The following is a 22,472-nucleotide window of genomic DNA, read 5'->3' as shown; positions in this document are numbered from 1 at the left end:
TTAGGTGCAGGTAACTATGAAAAATCATTTTTAATGAAATTAAAACTTAAATAAAATGAAAATTATGAATAAAAACCGACTTTCAATACCCTACACCATAGTGAAGGTGTAGGGTATAGGGTACCACAGTGGTGGTGTAGGGTATAAAAACGGTATTGCAGCCAAGTAAAAAATTCTCCCCAAAGAGAAGTCGGACTGGGGCACGCCATTGGGACTCGGCTATAAAAACGAGGTCCCTTATTATTGAGCTTAAACTTGAATCGGACAGCACACATTGATATGTGAGAAGTTTGCCCCTGTTCCTTCATGGAATGTTCATGCGCAAATTTGTGTTTACATGAAATAAAGATAAAGGTCGAAACAGAATGAGCGCATTGAGCTTTGTTTTGAGCGTTGCGTTGCAAAAATGCAACTTTTGCACAGAAATCCCACAAAAGAAATCAAACAATTAAAAAGGCGTTAATTTCGGCCGTGCCGAACTTTGGATACCCACCACCTCGGGTATATATATAAACCTCCTTTCATCAAAATACGTTGAAAAATGCATACCTTATGTCCCATAGCAGCTATATCGAAATATGTTCCGATTTGGACCAAATACTTATAAATACAAGTCATTGTTCAATTGTGTATAACAAAATATTGGTCTTTTAAGTAGCTATATCTAAAAATAAACCGATTTGAACACTATTCGACACAGATGTCGAAAAGCCTAACATAAGTCACTGTGTCAAATTTCAGTGAAATCGGGTTATAAATGCGCCTTTTACGGGGCCAAGACTTCAAATAGAGATATAGGTCTATATGGCAGCTATATCCAAATATGGACCGATTTGGGCCAAGTTTCAGAAAAATGTCGAAGAGCCTAACACAACTCACTGTTCCAAATTTCGGCGAGATCGGACAATAAATGCGCCTTTTATGGGCGCAAGACCTTAAATCGAGAGATCGGTCTCTATAGCAGCTATATTCAAATCTGGACCGATCTGAGCCATATTACAGAAGTATGTCGAGGGGCGTAAGCTATCTCACTGTCCCAAATTTCGGCGACATCGGACAGTAAATGGGCCTTTTGTGGGTGCAAGACCTTAAATCGACAGATCGGTCTCTATGGCGGCTATATTCAAATCTGGACCGATCTGAGCCAAATTGAAGAAGGTTTTAACAAAACTCACTGTCCCAAATTTCGGCGACATCGGACAATAAATGCGCCTTTTATGAGCCCAAAACCTCAAATCGAGAGATCGGTCTATATGGCAGCTATATACAAATCTGAACCGATCTGTGTCATATTACAGAAGTATGCCGAGGGGCTTAACCATACTCACTGTCCCAAATTTCGGCGACATCGGACAATAAATGCGCCTTTTATGGGTCCAGAACCTTAAATCGAGAGACCGGTCCATATGTCAGCTATATCGAAATCTGAACCGATCTTAGCCAAATTGAAAATGGATACCGAAGGGCCTAACACAACTCACTGACCCAAATTCGGATAAAAAATGTGGCTTTTATGGTCCTATGACCCTAAATCGGAGGATCGGTCTATATGGCAGCTATATCCAAATCTGGACCGATCTGTGCCATATTGCAGAAGTATGTCGAGGGGCTTAACTTAACTCACTGTCCCAAATTTCGGCGACATCGGACAATAAATGCGCCTTTTATGGACCCAAAACTTCAAATCGAGAGACCGGTCTATATGGCAGCTATATCGAAATCTGAACCGATCTTAGCCAAATTGAAAATGGATACCGAAGGGCCTAACACAACTCACTGTCCCAAATTTCAGCAAAATCGGACAATAAAGGTGGCATTTATGGGCCTAACATCCTAAATCGGCGGATCGGTCTATATGGGGGCTATATCAAGATATAGTCCGATATAGCCCATCTTCGAACTTAACCTGCTATGGATAAAAAAAGAATCTATGCAAAGTTTCAGCTCAATATCTCCATTTTTAAAGACTGTAGCGTGGTTTCAACAGACAGACGGACAGACGGATGGACATATCTAGATCGTCTTAGATTTTTACGCTGATCAAGAATATATAGACCTTATAGGGTCGGAAATGGATATTTCGATGTGTTGCAAACGGTGGTGGGCATAAAAAGATGATCGTATCAAATTTGAAAACGATCGGATAAAAATTGCGATCTGTACTTTGTACACAAATTAGCATGGACAGACAGACGGACAAACAGACTGACATAGCTAAATCGAATCCTAAAGTGATTTAGAGTCTATCGGTATACTTATCAAAGGATCTATATATCTACCTTTTAGGTGTTACAAACAAATGCACTAAGATATAATACCCTGTACCACAGTAGTGGTGTAGGGTATAACAATTTTGTACAAAATCCATAAAAAAACTTTTTTCTACAAAAATTTTTTGATAATATTATTTTAAATGTTCTTGGGGTTTTATTTTAAACTTTTCGAATATTTCTAGTTAATTTTAACTACAATGAAGGCTATAGCCGCCTTTGTTGTAGGTGAAAGGTATGGCAATATTATTCTGTCGATATATTTTGACAGATGTTTAGCCACACGGTCTTCAATTTCGCAATCAAATACCTAAAAACCACCACCTAAACAAATATTCTGGCGTCGTTTTTAGTCAATGGTTTGAATGCCTTTAATGATTATTCTGTGCATATTTTAGCCAAAAATCGTAATACACATTCATAAACGAGTTAACACTTAACTTTCAGCGATTTTAACTTAAGGCAAAGCATTTCTGTCAAATAAGCGAATAAATGACAAAAGCAAGCGGCATATAATCCAAATTTATGGGCAAAATGTTGCATATACAAATTGCCGCACATTCAGCTATTAAAGATAATTTTTTGTTTAGCTTTTCCTCAAAAGAACAGAAAATTTAATCACCTTTTGGTTAAATATTTCAGAGCAGCCTCATTAGTTGGCTTCATGGCCCCCAAGAAACTGGTTCACTCTGTGTTTTTTTTTTTCTCGCCAATTTTTATAGTGGAAAAATTCGACTTTATTTGCAAGGCACTTTGCAATTAGCAGCGCTTGTTTTTGTAGCAGCAATTTTTAGACAATTTGATTTTTGAGATACATTTTTCATGAAATATTTTTTTTTCATAATAACTTGGCCAGCCATTTAAGTAAATTATGCGTTTAATTTGTTTCGCACATAAACCAAAAGAAAAAATTACTTCCATGCTGCGTTTTAGTCGCATTTTTGTAATGGCTCGGCTCTGCGAGTAATCAATTTGTATGAAAAATTTTAGGAAAATATATTGCAACATGGAAGTGGTTTAGGTGATTTGCTTCACATGCATTTTTGTTGGATGTCAAATGTTCTCTTATTTGATAAGCCACAATTTTCCTCCGATTTTTGAGGTTTTGAACTCATAAGAAGTAAGAGCGTGCTAAGTTCGGCTGGGCCGAATCTTACATACCCACCACCATTGATCGTATTTGTCGAGTTCTATGCGCGGTATCTCTTTTTAGACAAACATAGAATATTAAATAAGAACTGTTATGCTATTGTCCGAGATTCGGACCATAAATGAATGCTGAACATTGTAGAAGTCATTGTGTAAGATTTCAGTTCATTCAGATAAGAATTGCGCCTGATAGGGGCTCAAGAAGCAAAATCGGGAGATAGGTTTATATGGGAGCTGTATCAAGCTATTGATCGATTTAGACCATCTTAGACAAGTATGTTGAAGGTCATGAAAGAAGCCGCTGTACAAAATTTCAGCCAAATCGGATGAGAATTGGTCGGTCTATTGACTCAAGAAGTCAAGTTCCAAGATCGGTTTATATGACAGCTATACCAGATTATGAACCGATTTTAATCATACTTAACACAGTTGTTGAAGGTGATACCAAAACACTATGTGCAAAATTTCAGTTAAATCTAACGAGAATTGCGACCTCTAGAAGCTCAAGAATTCAAGACCCAAGATCAGTTTATATGGCAGCTATATCAATATATGGACCGATGTAAACCATACTTAGCGTAGTTGTTGGAAGTACTACCAAAATACTACGTGCAAAATTTCAAGTAAATCGAACGAGAATTGCGCCCTCTAGAGTCTCAAGAAGTCAAGACCCAAGATCGGTTTATATGGCAGCTATATCAAAACATGGACCGACGTAAACCATGCTTAGCGTGTTTGTTGGAAGTGCTATCAAAACACTACGAGAAATTTTATACCCATTACCGTAGGATAGGGCGTATATTCATTAAATCGTTCCGTTTGCAACACATCGAGATATCATTTTCGGACCCCACAAAGTATATATATTTCGGATCGTCGTAAAATTCTAAGACGATTTAACGATGTCCGTGTGTCTGTCCGACTGTCCTTCAGTCCGACTGTCCTTCAGTCCAACTGTCCATCTGTTGTAATCACTCTACAGCCTTCAAAAATTGAGATATTGAGCTGAAATTTTGCACAGATACGTCTTTTTGATGTACGCTGGTTAAGTTCTTGAACGGGCCAAATCGGACCATATTTGGATATAGCTGTCATATAGACCGATCTAACTAAAACGGGTCTGAAGACCATAAAGGCTTTTTTTATTATCCGATATCGATGAAATTTGCAACAGTGAGTAATTTTAGGCCTCCCGACATCTGATCCAAATATGATCCATATCGGACTATATTTATATACAGCTGCCATATATACCGATAAAGGCTCTGAAGCCCATAAAAGCTTTATTTATGATCCGATTTCGCTGATATTTGCAACAGTGAGTAGTTATAGGCTTCCCGACATCTGACCTAAATATGGTTCATATCGGACTATATTTAGATATAGCTGCCATATATACCGATCTTCCGATTAAGGGTATGAAGCCCATGAAAGCTTCATTTATTACTCGATTTTTCTGAAATTTGAAACATTGAGTAGATTTACGTCTCTTAACATAGGACCCAAATATGGTTCAGATCGGACTATATTTCGATATAGCAGCCATATAGACTGATCTCCAGGCAAAGGGTCTAAAGCCTGTGAAAGCTTTATTTTTTAACCGATTTCGCTGAAATTTAAAACATTGAGTAGATTTACGCCTCTTAACACAGGACCCAAATATGGTTCAGATCGGAATATTTTTAGATATAGCTGCCTTATCGATCGATCTCCCGATTAAGGGTTCGAAGCCCATAAAAGCTTTATATATTATCTGATTTTGCTGAAATTTGAAACAGAGTATTATATTAAGTTTCCTGATATCTGACCTGAATATGGATCAAATCGGACTATATTTACGTATAGCTGCTATATAGACCGATCTCCAGATAAAGGGTCTAAAGCCAATAAAAGCTTTATTTTTTTTAACCGATTTCGCTGAAATTTGAAACTATGATTAGCTTTAGGCCACCCAACATGGGACTCAAATATGGTTCAGATCGGACTATATTTAGATATAGCTGCAATATTGACCGATCTGCCGATAAAGGGTCTGAAGGCCATAAAAGCTCTATTTATTGCCCGATTTCGCTGAAATTTGAAACAATAGGTAGTCTTAGTTCTCCCGACATCCATCCCAAATATGGTTCGGATCGGACTATATATAGATATAGCTGTCATACAGACTAATATCCCGATAAAGGGTCTGAAGCAAATAAAAGCTTTTTTTTATCCGATTTCGCTGAAATTTGAAACAGTAAATAGTTTTAGGCCACCCGCTATCCGACCCGAATATGGTAAAGAATGGACTGTAGTTAGATTGGATGTTGGATTGGAACCGATGTGCTGCTGATTAAGGGTGCATAAGTTATCCAATTTTCACCGGATTATGCCGTAAGGAGGTTTTCATAAATACTCGAGGTGGTGGGTATCCAAAGTTCGGCCCGGCCGAACTTAATGCCTTTTTACTTGTTCCATTTGTATTTATTATACCCTCCACCATAAGATGGGGGGTATACTAATTTCGTCATTCTGATTGTAACTACTCGAAATATTCGTCTGAGACCCCATAAAGTATATATATTCTTGATCGTTGTGAAATTTTATGTCGATCTAGCCATGTCCGTCCGTCTGTCCGTCCGTCCGTCTGTCTGTCGAAAGCATGCTAACTTCCGAAGGAGTAAAGCTAGCCGCTTGAAATTTTGCAAAAATACTTTATTATTAGTGTAGGTCGGTTGGTATTGTAAATGGGCCATATCGGTCCATGTTTTCATATAGCTGCCATATAAACCGATCTTGGGTCTTGACTTCTTGAGCCTCTAGAGTGCGCAATTCTTATCCGATTGGGATGAAATTTGGCACGACGTGTTTTGTTATGATATCCAACAACTGTGCCAAGTATGGTTCAAATCGGCCCATAACCTGATATAGCTGCCATATAAACCGATCTTGGGTCTTGACTTCTTGAGCCTCTAGAGGGCGCAATTCTTATCCGATTGGAATGAAATTTTGCACAACGTGTTTCGTTATTATATCTAACAACTGTGCTAAGTATGGTTCAAATCGACTCATAACCTGATATAGCTGTCATATAAACAGATCTGGGGACTTGACTTCTTGAGCTTCTAGAGGGCGCAATTCCTATCCGATTTGGCTGAAATTTCGCAAGACGTTTTTTTATTGTTACTTTCAACAACTGTGTCAAATAAAGTACAAGTCGGTTCATAACCTGATATAGCTGCCATATAAACCGATCTGGGATCTTGACTTCCTGAGCCTCTAGAGGTCGCAATTATTATCAGATTTGCCTGAAATTTTATACGACGGATTCTTTCATGACCATCAACATACGTGTTTATTATGGTCTGAATCGGTCCATAGCCCGATACAGCTCCCATATAAATTTTACTTTTTGAGCTCACAAAGAGCGCAATTCTTATTCGAATTGGCAGACATTTTACACAGGTCTCCAGGTCTCGCTCTAATAGCAGAGCAAATCTTTTCTTATATCCTTTTTTTTTTGCATAAGAAGAGATGCTGGGAAAAGAACTCGACAAATGCGATCCATGGTGGAGGGTATATAAGATTCGGCCCGGCCGAACTTAGCACGCTTTTACTTGTTTACTCTTCTTGCATGCATCCCATGCATTGTATAGAAATGAACATTTGGACTTTTTGCTAACAGACATTTTAAAATTTAAACATTTGCATTTGACTCTTAAGATAGTGCAAATAAAGTATACTCGTATTTGTATGAGTTTCGGGAATTGCTTGGGATTACCGATTTTTCCTATAAAAACCACTCTACTTTGCCATAATCGACAGTCTTTATTAAAAAAAACTTCATTTAAAAATGCGCCTCCTTATCATCTGCATCTCTTTGTTGGCACTCGTTTGCCCCATGGTTAGATCCCAGTGTGGCGCACCATGTAATAGAAGTTTACGACCCGTTTGCGCTGAATATGACGATGGTACCTTTGAGACCTTTAGTAACGACTGTATGGTAACTTATCTAACTTGCGTCAGGAGAGAGAGTAAGTCTTTACAGTTTAGAGTTTGTTCTACCAAATATCCTTATTCGTTTGAATTTTTTCAGCCCGTAGCGTTATTGGCTTTGCCAGTGGAAGTTGTTAATTAAATACAAATGCGGTGACATCTGAGGAGTATGACAAATCAGTTGACTCCAATTTAAATAGGTACATTGGTTTAATTTTCCATTATCTCCGACGATTATGTACATAAAAAGTTTAAAATAAAGTTAAAATACTTTATTATAAAACAGCAGTCCTACCTGCCTTTGTATATGAAGATCGTAAAGTTATCATATCCCAGCCTTCACTATATAACATGTGGGCATACTTCTATTACCTCGCCATTTCATCTATATTTCATAGAAGTATCATGAGCTTCAGACCCAATGAGCTTCAGACCCAAATTTCAGCAAAATCGGTTAAAAAATAAATCTTTTATGGGCTTCAGACCCTTTATCTGCAGATCGGTCTATATAGTAGCTATATTTAAATATAGTCCGGTTTGAACCATATTTAGGTCAGATATCGGGGGGCTTAAAATAACTCACTGTTGCAAACTTCAGCGAAATCGGGTAATAACTAAAGCTTTTATGGGCTTCAGGCCCTTTATCGGGAGCTATATCTAAATATTGACCGATCTAATCCATATTTAGAACAGTTGTCGGGAGGCTTAAAATAACTCACTGTTGCAAATATCAACAAAATCGGGTAATAAATAAAGCTTTTATGGTCTTCAGACCCTGTTTTGGGAGATCGGTCCATATGGTAGCTATATCTAGATATAGTCCGATCTGAACCATATTTGGGTCAGTTGTCGGGAAGCCTTAAACCACTCACTGTTTCAAATTTCAGCAAAATCGGATGAAAAATAAAGTTTTTTTTGGGCATTAGACCCTTTATCGGAAAATCGGTCTATATTGCAGCTATATCCAAATATGGTTCGATTTGGCCCGTTCAAGAACTTATCCAGCGTGCATCGAAAAGACGTATCTGTGCCAAATTTCACCTCTATACATATTAAAGACTATAGAGTGATTACAACAGACGGACGGACAGACACACGGACATCGTTAAATCGTCTTTGAATTTTATGACGATCCGAAATATATGTACTTTGTAGGGTCGGAAATTGATATTTCGATGTGTTGCAAACGGAATGACTAAATGAATATACCTATCTATCCTACGGTGGCTGAAGACTCGAGTTCAATGAAATTCACCCCGGAGTTGCAATCAAATGGCTAAAGATCTGAAGATATCCTATGTAAGGACGCAACAAATATTGAAAAAGGAGGATTTTAGTTGTTTGAACTTGTAAGTTCAAACAACTAAAATCGGGCTAAGTTCGGTCGGGCCGAATCTTTCATACCCTCAAAAGTTGTTTGAATATCTTTTTCAAATATATATGAGCTATATGCAGTTATTGACCCATATAAACCGTACTTATCACGGCTGTTAGAAGGCATAGAAAAATTCCACCTCCAACATTTCAGGTAAATTGGGTAATAATTGCGCCCTCCAGAGGCTCAGAAAGTCAAATTGGGAGATGATTTATATTGCAGCTGTATCAGGATATGAACCGATTATGACCACACTTGGAGCAGTTGTAGGACATCACCCCAAAGCGATATATGCAAAATTTCAGCCAAATTGGATAAGAATTGCGTCGTCTATAGGCTCAAGAAGTCAAATTGGGAGATCGGTTTATATGGGGGCTATATCCAAATCTGAACCGACATAGCCCATTTGCAATCCCCAATGATCTACATCAATATTAAGAATTCGTCCAAAATTTTATGCCGCAATTTTTGTCCGATTTGGCAGAAACTGTGCACATCGTCTTCCGTTATGACATTCAACAACTCTGCCTTGTACAGGCTAAATCGGTGTATAACCTGATATAGCTCTCATATTAACCGATCTCCCGATTTTACTTTTTGAGCCCCTGGAAGTCGCAATTTTCGTCCGATTTGGCTGAAATTGTGCACATAGTGTTCTGTTATGACTCTCAACAACTGTGAAAGTACGGTCCAAATCAGTCTGTAACTACACTGCGGGAAATGGGACAGGTCCCAAACCTGGCAGGGGATAGGTCCTCTGGTGATCGGGACCGGTCCCAGTTCTCGTCCCCTTACATGGAAAAGTAAAGTCTTGGCGAAAGAGCACAGTGGGAGAACATCGAAAAAAAATTGGTAAAAATGTGCCATTTGAGAACGGAAAGAGATACCTTTTTCAAATTTCGAGATGATTTGTAAAATTTCAAGGCACTAGGTGGTCCGGCAGGCCCCTTTTTTAATTTTTTTTATTTTTAAACTGTATGACTTTTAAGTGAATAATCAGTTGTGGACACCTTTTGCTGCAAAGGCGTTGTAAATTTTGTCAAAAATCCAAATCATGCATAAAAATGATGATGTTGCCTTCGTAAATTGCAAAATACGAAGACAATCTCGGCCAAAGTTTCAACAAATAAAAATTAAAACTCGTACATCCCCGAAACCAGTGAAGATATTGTATACCTCAAGCTAACTTTTATTGTATAGATTTTTGAACACTATCCAGCAAAAAAGAATATTGAAAATCGGACAGCAAACAAAGATTTGGCAGCCAGAACAATTTTTCGAAATGCCGAGGTGACCACCTTTAGAGGTAAATGGCATATTTTTTTACTAATTTTTTTCGATTTTCTCCCACTGTGCAGCGTGCCGCAGTGGGACATATCTTCGGGAAGTAGTTTTTACATGAAATAGTGCCTCAAAAATGTCGCCAGCATTCAAAGGGGATAACCATCGTTGAAAATTTTTTTTTAAACTCTCGCCTGGATTTGAACCTAGACGCTCAGTGTCATAGCCGGACATGCTAACCTCTGCTGTATAGGTGGCCTTCTATCATTGGTATAGCTAAAATTCGAAACAATAACAACTACTCTTAAATTAACAAATTTTCGATATTTATTTTGTTAAAACATTAAATATTTGAGTAAAATATTCGATTTATAAAATAAAATAAAAACAAATGGAAAATAAGAAACCATTTGACTGTTAGATCTGTGAATTCAGCTGTATATTCTCAACGGTTTGTACTATTGTGTCTTATAAAACCTTAAAAAACGTTGACTTCCTATGCAGTCTTCTTCGGTTATTTCGTTGAACATAAACTTCACTTCGTAATGCGTTTCTTCTTACTCAGCATTGCCATATGGGCATTTTTGTGCTCTTCGGTAAGCTCTGAATGTGACATACGATGTCCCAAAGTGAAAGATAGGGTTTGTGCCACTTTCGACGATGGTGGCACCCTGACTTTTTCCAATAGTTGCATGGTTGATTATCTAAACTGTGTCAGGCATGAAAGTGAGTAAATTTTAACTATTAAAAAGTTTTTTTTTACTTATTTATTTATAAATTTTTTTCTGTTAATTTTAATTTAGCACGAGCCGTTATTAGAGTGGATCCTGGTCGTTGTCCAAACTAATGAGTGATCAATAAGTAATGAATATTACTTGAGGTTCAATTCAAAATGTAAGCATATCTAAAAAATGGTAATAAAAAGATTTTGTCATTGATGTAGAAAAAATTATTTATATAAAGTTAAATTGGTGTTAGTACAGGATAACTGAAACACAATTACAATGCCTTTTACAATTACTTGTTTTGTTTGTAATCTTTTTATATGCATTTTCTAACTTGAGATTATGATGGGAAAATTTGTATATTTACTTTCGTAGAAACGATTAAATCATTATCACTGAAATTATGTCAACCAAATTGAAACAAATTTCTTATCAAAATTTTTTCATTACACACTTGAGCAAATATATTAAAAATATTTCTTTACACTCGGGAAAATATTGAATATTAAACATCTGTGCAAGATAAAATAAGAATGTGACACAAAAAACACATCCGATGTCAGATAGTCTGTCAATGTCATGTTTTTAACAGACATTGAAAAAAAAAATGATTTTGGTTTGATCGGGAGGAGATGAAGTAGTGGACTTGCTTATCAATAGGTATAAGGTTCTTTCTACATCCGTAGACATGTACTTTCTCTTTATCGTTTAAAAGGAAAAGTTTCAGCTTTCAACTGCAACCTATGCCTGGGGCCCTTATGAAGTTCTGCTTAAATAAATTGATTCAAAACCAGTAAGGAAATGCAAAAGTCGGGCGGTGCCAACTGTATATAATACCCTTCACCTACCCTATAAGTACAAAATGGGAACTAGAGGGTGATTTTTTAGCTATTATCTTTTTGGCAACACTGGTTTAAGCAGCTCACGCAAGTTTCGTGTTTTGTTTCACTGTCAAACATCTTTAGTTTGGTATATAGTTTAACCATGAATCGTCTTACAAACAAACAACGCTTTCAAATTATTCAATTTTATTGTCAAAATGCGTGCTCTGTTAAGAAAGTTTATCGCGCACTTCTTCTTCTTCAGCGATGAAGCCCATTTTTGGCTCAATGTGTACTTAAATAAGCAGAATTGTCGATTTTGGAGTGATGATCAGCCAGAATGATTGCAAGAGCTACAAATGCATCCAGATAAAGTCACAGTTTGGTGCGGTTTATGGGCTGGTGGCATCATTGGACTATACTTCTTCAAAGATAATGCTAATCGTAATGGAACTGTGAATGCTGAGCGCTACTGTGAGATAATGATATGCAACTTGTTTTTGCTCAAAATGCAAGAGCTTGACTTGCATGTCATGTGGTTTTAACAAGACACTTCAAAAGCACTTTAAGAGATGCAAGATCGGTGAACATTTTATTTCACGTTCGGGACCGGTGAATTGTAGGCAGCCAATTCACCGGTCTCGAACGTCAAATAAAATGTTCACCGATCTTGCCTCTCTTAAAGATCGTGCGATTTAACGCTTTTAGACTATTTTTTGTGGGGCTATGTTAAAGCTCATGTCTATACAGACAAGCCCGCTTTAATTGACGCATTGGAAGACAACATTGAAGCGTTTATTCGTGAGAGTATGTCAAAACTGCGGACTAAGCGGATGGACCATTTGAGGCGCAATCACGGTCAACATTTGCATGAAATAATCTTCAAACATTAATTTATTGGGTTGCCCAAAAAGTAATTGCGGATTTTTCATATAGTCGACGTTGACAAATTTTTTCACAGCTTGCGACTCTGTGATTGCTTTCTTTCTTCTGTCAGTTATCAGCTGTTACTTTTAGCTTGCTTTAGAAAAAATGTGTAAAAAAGTATATTTGATTAAATTTCATTATAAGTTTTATTAAAAATGCATTTACTTTCTTTTAAAAAATCCGCAATTACTTTTTGGGCAACCCAATATATGGGCCGTGCTACGGATTCAAATGAAGATTTCATGCATTTTTCTGATTTTTTTTTTTTTTTTAAATCTTTCCTATAGCTTCTTCATCACCCTTTATCATCTCTTCATGCCAGATTGGCCTATAGGCCAAGTGTCTTTTGAGATAGTATTGCATTAGCTGTTTAACTTCATAATCTTGACTTAAATCTTTGCGTCGGATATAAGTGCGTATTTATTCGTATTCTGGAAGAAGAATTGATTTGTTATAATAATTTATTTTCTCATAAATACGAATTGGGTAATCCTTACACCGAATATTTTTGCTATCAGCTGAAGGCAGTTTAAGGTCAATGGGCCATCATAGACATCATATGCTTCCAAATGTTATCAATTATAGAGACACGTTTTCGAATAAAATGTTGTTTACTATAGGTCTTGAATATTTGCTATAATTTGCTAATATGAATTTAGTTCTTCAATAGTCGTCAAAGTAATAGTACATCAGATTTAAACCAAAAATGCGTTTCTTTGGAATTTTCGTAATAATGGCAATTGCCTTATTTGCCATGGTTAGAGGTGCATGTGTTCCCGAATGCCCCAGGGAATATAAACAGGTGTGCGGTCAACATCCCGATGGTACCAAAGTAACCTATGCCAATTCATGCAGAATGCTTTTTGAAGCTTGTAGAACTGGAAAGAGTAAGTTTTGACTCAAGTGTAATGACCTGATGATGAATTTTATTTGATTTTTTTTTAATTTTGTTGAAAATTCCAGCCATTATTCAAGTCAATCGAGGACCATGTAAATAGAAATTTTGCTGGATTATGGAATATAATAGTTGTGGATTTGTCTTGTAACATGAAAAAATGCATTTGTAATCTTGAAAAGAGGTACAAATAAATATTTGCTTACAATTTTTTCTGTGTGAAAATTCTCCTTGAGTATAAAACTTGGTTACAAGGTGAGGTGGCTTTCAGCCCGAAAATGGAAGTTAAAACAAAACACCTTATTAAGAATTTCAACTAAATAGGATAAAAATTGCTCCCTCTAGAGACTTAAGAAGTCAACACCCGAGATCGGTTTATATGGCGGCTATGTGAAAACATAGTTCAATATTGCCCTTTACACTCCCAACCGACCTACCCTAATAGAAGGCATATGTGCAAATTTCTAAGTGCCCAGCTTCACTACTTCGAAAGTTAGCGTGATATAGCTAAAACAACTTGGAATGTCAAGAGGATAAGGAGTATATATATTGTACTTTATTGAGTCTCATATCAATACCTCGATGTATTACAAACGGAATGCCGAAATTAGTATACCCCTATCTTAGAGCGGAGGATAGGGGTATACTAATTTTAAAAGATATTGCTGTTATCAGAAACTAGCTGACATAGTGTGCTTCGCTATACCGTAAAGTGCTTTTATATTCCCTCCACCACAGAATGATTTTTTAAAAGCTATAGGAAAGTTCTTCAAAAAAAACATGAAATTCAGAAAAATGCTTGAAATCTGTATTTGAATCTATAGTACGTCCATATAATTTAATGTTTAAAAATTATTTCATGCAAATGCTGACCGCGACTGCGCCTCAAATGGTCCAACCGCTTAGTCCAATTTTGGCATACTGTTTCCAACATTTCGGCAGGTATATCACGATTAAATGCTTCAATGTTGTCTTCCAAGCTTTATATAGCCGATTTTAAGAAAATCGGTTCAGCCAAGTATCATAAAGTCATAATGGGTCTAATGGCGTTTTTGAGGGACGGCATGACCCCCTATACTTCGATCTGATTTTGTATGCCAGCTTCGAAATCTACTCCCGAATACCTTTCATTTGATCCCTATATTGAAATGAACGTCCAATGTGTCTGTTTGGGGTTGGGGCGACCCGATGGGTACTTAGACTCATATTTTAATGCCATATTCGTATTCATATTCTTCTCTCCAATACCTTTCATTTAATACCTATATTGTCCCGATCGGTCCACTTTTGATTTTGGGTTGTCTTTTTGGCATTAGGGGGAGGGTCCAACCCACTTCCGATACCGAAATATTATAAAGCCTATGTTTGCTTCCAAACCAACCTACACAATATGCGAAAATTTCGAGAAAATCGGTTTTGCCGTTTTTCAATCTATACGGAACAAACAAACCGATATATGGGGCATCCGTATGGTGCCCATTTTGGGCGTTTTTGCGGGGTTTGGGTGACCCCATATACTTCGACATGAATTTATCTACTCCCGCATACTTTTCATGTAATACCCATATTGTCCTTAACGGTCCACTTTTGATTTTGGGAGGTGTTTTTGGGGTAACGGTGAAGGGTCCACCTCCTTCCGTTATCGATAAATTATAAAGCCTATTCCTACTTCCTGACCATATCCGTAATCTACTCTTGAATACCTTTCATTTGAGTCCCATATTGTCATGATAGTCAAATAAACCTATTTTAAGGGGTTTTAGGGCTGGGGCTGCCCCCCTGGTACTTGGGCCCTACTTTTATTATGAAATTCGTACTCTACTCTTGAATACCTTTTATTTTTTAATCCCATATTGTCCCGATCGGTCCACCTTTATTTTTGTTTAGTACTTTTGGGGTAAAGGGGAGGGTCCGCCCCCCTCCCGATATCAAAAAATTATATAGCCTATGTTTCCCTCCAGACCAACCTACACAATCTGTGAAAATTTCAAGGTAATAGGTTCAGCCGTTTCAATTTTGTATATAAGATTTTATCAACATCACATTTGATTCGGAAACTGTTACCAGTGGTGAAGGATGTTATACTGTCGAATTCGCTCAACTTTTGCCTTTCCTTAGATTGAGTTCCATACATTTCCTTGCACTATGGGTAAAATTAATCACTTTGTAACTGACACTATGACAATACTGTGCAAAGAATGTATCTAAACTGTACAGTTTACGATGACTAAACGTTTTGCCAACAATTGTTTCCAGTCTCTGCTTACATTCGGTGTTAGTAAATTCATATTCACGGGTAAAACAAATAAATAAAAAATAATATAATCTTACAAAAAAAAATACAAAAAAAAATTTTTTTTTTTCAATTAACAAATGTGATAATAAACTCTGCCTATTTTACAAAAAAAAAAAAACTGTTGAGCAAAGTTAAATATTTTTATTGACTTTTAAAAAATGAGCTTCAATGAAAAACTGCTAAGCTTACATTTATGATCTTCTTAAAAATATGAACTTTGAACCATTTTTTACTAAATGCAAAAAATCGAATAATTCCTATTCAATTTGAATATATGTTCAACATTCAGCTTTAGCTTACATCATTTATTACATTTTTGTTTCCATCATCGCCTTATCATGTTTCAGTTACTAATTAACGAATTAGTGTCAACGGATTTTTCTATAAAATCTTAACGCTTTTCAGCTAATCGTGCAGTTTTGCATTTTTCTTCAATTCAATTACTTTGCAGCGATTTACAGCGATTTAACAAAATGCGCTTACTGGGAATATTCTTAATACTATTTATGGCCCTGATGACTTGGGCCCGTGATCCATGTTCGAAACCCTGCAGCAGAGAATTTGATTATGTATGTGGCCAATATCCCGATGGACACAAGCACACATTCTCCAATCCTTGTGTAATGGAGGTGACGGCTTGCGAAGAGGGGAAGGGTAAAACAATGATTTTTTTTTCTAAATTTTTAATACTTATTTTTGAAAACTTTTTTCAGAAATTACTGAAGTCCACAAAGGTGAATGCTAATTGTGATATTTTTTGTATGTTCTATATAAAATAAATGCGTCTAAACCTGTAACATGGATTAAAGTTTGAATGTAATGTTTATAAACGTGACTAAAACTTTTTTTATGGTTTTGAGATAATGGTAAAAAAAAAAAAACAAAACGGAAACTAAAGTGAACACCATTTAAAAACTCGGGAACTTAGTGTGAAATATGTCGGCAAAGTCTTATTTGAAGTTTTTGGATCAATCATTTTTCAATATACATTACATATACTAGTAAGTGAGACACTATTAAGAGGTGTAATTGTGGTACATTCTCCAAAAGTTCTTAAATTCGGTTCACTTAACAACTTTTTAATTCTGTATAGAACGAATTCTGAAGATTTGTTTAAGCTAAGAGCGAAACATTGAGAAGTGCTTCAAATTGACCGAAAACATTTATGCACACAATGTTATACATTTACATTACGGCAAGAAGAAAGACTATTCACATTGCCAACTATACCGATAAACGGAGAATCAGTTCCTTATCGGACATGCGGTGCATATAGCAAACTTAATTCAACATCTATGGCGTTCGTCGCAAAACGAAATTCTCAACAATGTCTGTATTGATGTCTGTATGAAAAAACAAGTAGTTCGCATTAAGTTCAGCTGTTGGTCGAAATTTGGATATCCACCCCAAGGATTAAATTTTATACAAATTTCGAAGAAATCAATTGATAAATGGGCTTTCTTTTAACCCTTGAAGTTTATTATCCGGAATAGGGATAAATCTGTATGGTACTCTCATAGAAAAAAGTCAGCTGAAAACAGCAAACACTGTCTGCTGACTGTTAGTATTTAACTTAGCAACTATGACATGCTTGAAATTGCCCAGCTGGCCCTATTGTTTCTTGAAAATGACCGCTGCTCAATTTGTGATGGGGTTGTTAGGTAAAGTTGTTTAAGTGATACTGTTGTTGTTGTTGAGTTGCAAAGAAAAATAGCAATAAAAAGGTTTTCAAATAAACAAGAAAAAGCGACAAATGCGATCCATGGTGGAGGTATATACCCTCCATCATGGATCGCATTTGTCGAGTTCTTTTCCCGGCTTCTCTTCTTAGGCAAAACAGGATATAAGAAAAGATTTGCTCTGCTATTAGAGCGATATCAATATATGGTCCGGTTTGGACCACAATTAAATTATATGTTGGAGACCTGTGTAAAGTGTCAGCCAATTCGAATAAGAATTGCGCCCTTTGGGGGCTCAAGATGTAAATTAGAGAGATCGCTTTATATGGGAGCTGTATCGGGCTATAGACCGATTCAGACCATAATAAATACGTATGTTGATGGTCATGAGAGGATCCGTCGTACATAATTTCAGGCAAATCGGATAATAATTGCGACCTCTAGAGGCTTAAGAAGTCAAAATCCCAGATCGGTTTATATGGCAGCTATATCAGGTTATGAACCGATTTGAACCTCATTTATCACAGTTGTTGGAAGTAGGAATAAAATTCGTCATGCAAATTCTCAGCCAAATTGGATAGGAATTGTGCTCTCTAGAAGTTCAAGAAGTCAAGTCTCCAGATCTGTATATATGGCAGCTATATCAGGTTATGTACCATACTTAACACAGTTATTGGATATCATAACAAAATACTTCGTGCAAAATTTCATTCAATCGGATAAGAATTGCGCCCTCTAGAGGCTCAAGAAGTCAAGACCCAGGATCGGTTTATATGGCAGCTATATCAGGTTATGAACCGATTTGAACCATAATTAGCACAGTTATTGGATATCCAATAACAAAATACTTCGTCCAAAAATTCATTCTAATCGGATAAGAATAGCGCCCTCTAGAGGCTCAAGAAGGCAAGACCCAAGATCGGTTTATATGACAGCTATATCAGGCTATGAACCGATTTGAACCATAATTAACACAGTTATTGGATATCCAATAACAAAATGCTTCGTGCAAAATTTCATTCAAATCGGATAAGAATTGCGCACTCTAGAGGCTCAAGAAGTCAAGACCCCAGATCGGTTTATATGGCAGCTATATCAGGTTATGGACCGATTTAAACCATACTTGGCACAATTGTTGGATATCATAACGAAATACGTCGTGCAAAATTTCATTCCAATCGGATAAGAATTGCGCACTCTAGAGGTTCAAGAAATCAAGACCCAAGATCGGTTTATATAGCAGCTATATCAAACCATGGACCGATATGGCCCATTTACAATACCAACCGACCTACACTAATAAGAAGTATTTGTGCAAAATTTCAAGCGGCTAGCTCTACTCCTTCGGAAGTTAGCGTGCTTTCGACAGACAGACGGACGGACGGACATGGCTAGATCGACGTAAAGTTTCGCGACGATCAAGAATATATATACTTTATGGGGTCTCAGACGAATATTTCGAGTAGTTACAAACAGAATGACGAAATTAGTATACCCCCCATCCTATGGTGGAGGGTATAAAAAGCGTGCTAAGTTCGGCCGGGCCGAATCTTATATACCCTCCACCATGGATCGCATTTGTCGAATTCTTTGCGCAGTATCTCTTTTTAGGCAAACAAAGAATAATGAATAAGGACGGAGGAGAAGGACGAGGAGGAGCTATATCAAGTTCAAGATTCGCCGCTCAAGAAGCAAAATCGGGAGATCGGTTAATATGGGAGCTGTATCAAACTATAGATCGATTCATACCATATTGCACACGTATGTTGAAGGCCATGGGAGAAGCCGTTGTGCAATTTCAGCCAAAACCGATAATAATTGCTCTCTCTAGAGGCTCAAGAAGTGAAGATCCCAGATCGGTTTATATAGCAGCTATATCAGGTTATGTACTGATTTGTGACATACTCATCACAGTTTTTGGAAGTCATATCAAAACATCTCATACAAAATTTCAGCCAATTCGGGTGACAATTGCGCCCTCCAGCGGCTCAAGAAGTCAAGATTCAAGATCGGTTTATATCGCACCCATACCAGGTTATGGACCGATTTGGAACTTACTTCGCACAAATATTGGAAGTCATACCAAAACATCACGTGCAAAATTACAGCCAAATCGAATAAAATTTGCGCCTTATAAAAGCTCAAGAAGTCAAGATCCAAGAATGGTTTATATGGCACCTATACCAGGTTATAGGCCGATTTAGACCATATTTCGCACAAATGTTGGAAGTGATGCCACCACCACGTGCAAAATTTCAATCAAATCGGAAAAGAATTGCGCCCTCTAGGGGCTCAACAAGTCAAGACCCAAGATCGGTTTATTTGGCGGCTATATCAGAACATGGACCGATCTGGCCCATTTACAATCCCAAACTCACTAATGAGAAGTATTTGTGCAAAATTTGTGCTTTCGACAGACAGACGGACGGACGAACAGACGAAGACATGCTATATTGGGTCTTAGACGCATACTTCGAGGTGTTACAAACAGAATGATGGAATTAGTATACCCCCATCCTATGGTGGAAGGTATAATAATAACAAAATCCAACAGCAATGCAACCCAGTAAACCCATAGAAATTAGTCTTCTAATATCAGCAAACATTGTCTGCTGATATTTAGTTAAAAATATTAATGTTTTGAACCAATCCATATAAAATGTCCACATTCTAAATAAAAACTGATACAATTCCTATATATTTTAGCTTTTTTAACTTAATACCATTTGAAAACAGCAGAAAATGTTTGCTGTTTTAGCAAAATATTACGGCTGTCCCTTTTGAGCAGACTTTCTGCTGTTATAATAGACATTTTTGATGAACCCACCACCTCGGGTATATATGTAAACCGCCTTTTGTCACAATCCGGTGAAAATTGGATATCTTATGCACTCAAATTCGGCACGGACATTAAGTCGTCTAATATATATAAGTCACTGTTCAATTTTGTAGAACAAAATTTTGAATTTTTTGGCAGCTATATCCAAATTGCAATATCGGTCTATATGACAGTCATATCTATATAGTCTGATCTGACTCATATTTGGGTCGCATGTCGGTAAGCTTAAAACAACTCACTATTTCAAATTTCAATGAAATCGGGTAGTAAATAAAGTTTTTATGGGCCTTAGACCCAAAACTGGCAGATCGGTCTATATGGCAGCTATATCTAAATATGGTCCGATCGGAACCATATTTGAGTCGGATGTCGGGAGGCTTAAAATAACTCACTGCTTCAGCCGACTCGGGTAGTAAATAAAGTTTTTATGGGCCTTAGACCCAAAACCGACAGATCGGTCTATATGGCAGCTATATCCAAATATAGTCCGATCTGAACCATACTAGGGCCAGATGTCAGGAGGCCTACAAAAACTCATTGCTTCAAATTTCAGCGAAATCGGATACAAAATAAAGCATAAAGGGCATTAGACCCTTTAACGGCAGATCGCTCTATGTAGCAGCCTTATCCAAATATGGTCCAATTTGGCCCGTTCAAGAACTTAACTAGCGTACATCAAAAAACGACTCTGTGCCAAATTTAGATCAATATCTCAATTTTACAAATATCCAAAATATATATATATATATATTTTGTACGGTCGGAAATTGATATTTCGATGTATTGCAAACGGAATGATTAAATGAATATATCCCCTATCCTATCGAGGTGGGTATAAAAATAGAATAAATGCGGGCAGAGGTGGGTTTAAGGAAGCTTCATGGATGAGATGTTGACCAGCTGGTCAATGCAAATGTGTATTTCAGTGGATCATTAAAATCCATATTATATTATACTCTCCACAATAGGATGGGGAAAAATAATTTCGCCATTTCGTTTGTTACACAAACCTCGGTTATATATATTAACCACCTTTTGTGGTTAATAGCAACTTTATCGAAATATATTCTGATCTTTACGCTGATCAGGGTCGGAAATGGATATTTCGATATTTCGGAATGACAAAACGAATACACCCCCAACCTTTGGTGGTGGGTATAATAAACCGTTGAGGAAAACTTTTTTGGCTTGCGAATGACTTTCTTGGATCGTATTTGTAGAGTTCTTTTTCCGGTATCTTTTTTTAGGCCAACAAAGAAAGATAAATGAAAATAATTGCTATGCTTTTGGAGCTATATCAAGTTATTGTTCGATTCGGACCATAATCGAATTGATTATTGGAAACTATAGTAAAAGTCATTGTGTAAAATCTCAGCCAAATCGAATAAAAATTGCGCCTTTAAGGGGCTCAAGAATTAAAATAGGGAAATCGGTTTATATAGTTGCTGTATCAGGCTATAGACCATATTTGACACGATTGTTCAAGGCAATGGGAAAAGCCGTTGTACAAAATTTCAGACAAATCGAATAATAATTACAACCTCTAGGGGTTCAAGGAGTCAAGATCCCAGATCGGTTTATATGTCAGCTATATCAGGTTATTAACCGATTTGAACCATGCTTAGCACATTTGTTGGAACTCATAACGAAACATGTCATGATAAATTTCAGCCAAATTGGATAGGAATTGCACTCTCTAGAGACTCAAGAAGTCAAGACTCCAGACCGATTTATATGACAGCTATATCAGGTTATGAACCGCTTTGAACCATACTTAGCACTGTTGTTGGAAATCATAACAAATCAACTCATGCAAAATTTCAGCCAAATCGGTTAAGAATTTCGGCCGCCAGTGGCACAAGAAGTCTAGATCCAAGATCGGTTTATATGGACCGATATGGCCCATTTACAATCCCAATCGACCTCCTGAGAAGTATTTGTGCAAAATTTCAATAGCTTAGATTTACTTCTTCGAAAGTTAGCGTGCTCTCGATAGACAGACGGACGAACCCGTGTTCGTTCATGACTATCAAGAACATATACACTTTATGGGATCTCAGACGAATATTTCGAGGTGTTACAAAGGGAATGACGAAATTAGTATACCCCCATCCAATGGAGGAGGGTATAAAAAGTCATTCAAAGAACTTGACACATGCTATCCATGGAGGAGGGTATATACGATTCGGTCCGGTTGAACTTAGCATGCTTTTACTTGATTTTTATGTAGCGTAAATCAA

At 37.0% G+C, this 22,472-nt stretch overlaps 1 protein-coding gene and 2 long non-coding RNA genes across 3 annotated transcripts in view; 1 reads left to right on the top strand and 2 right to left on the bottom strand.

Moving 5' to 3' along the window:
• LOC106092565 (peroxidase) overlaps nucleotides 1-22,472 on the bottom strand; it is a 198,966-nt gene that overhangs the window by 12,137 nt on the left and 164,357 nt on the right. The gene's annotated exons all lie outside the window — the stretch shown is intronic.
• LOC131995100 (uncharacterized) lies at nucleotides 10,355-10,948 on the bottom strand. Its single transcript, XR_009397151.1, has 2 exons — nucleotides 10,814-10,948; nucleotides 10,355-10,759 (listed from the first exon to the last, which is right to left on the bottom strand). It is a non-coding gene; the product is annotated as an uncharacterized LOC131995100 (long non-coding RNA).
• LOC131995099 (uncharacterized) lies at nucleotides 16,016-16,504 on the top strand. The gene is made up of 2 exons (XR_009397149.1): nucleotides 16,016-16,368; nucleotides 16,428-16,504. It is a non-coding gene; the product is annotated as an uncharacterized LOC131995099 (long non-coding RNA).

The sequence above is a fragment of the Stomoxys calcitrans genome, chromosome 2, assembly GCF_963082655.1.
Source record: "Stomoxys calcitrans chromosome 2, idStoCalc2.1, whole genome shotgun sequence".
NCBI classification, from domain to species: Eukaryota; Metazoa; Arthropoda; class Insecta; order Diptera; family Muscidae; genus Stomoxys; species Stomoxys calcitrans.
The sequence above is the reverse complement of the archived record's forward strand: the minus strand, read 5'-3'. Positions and strand labels throughout refer to the sequence as shown.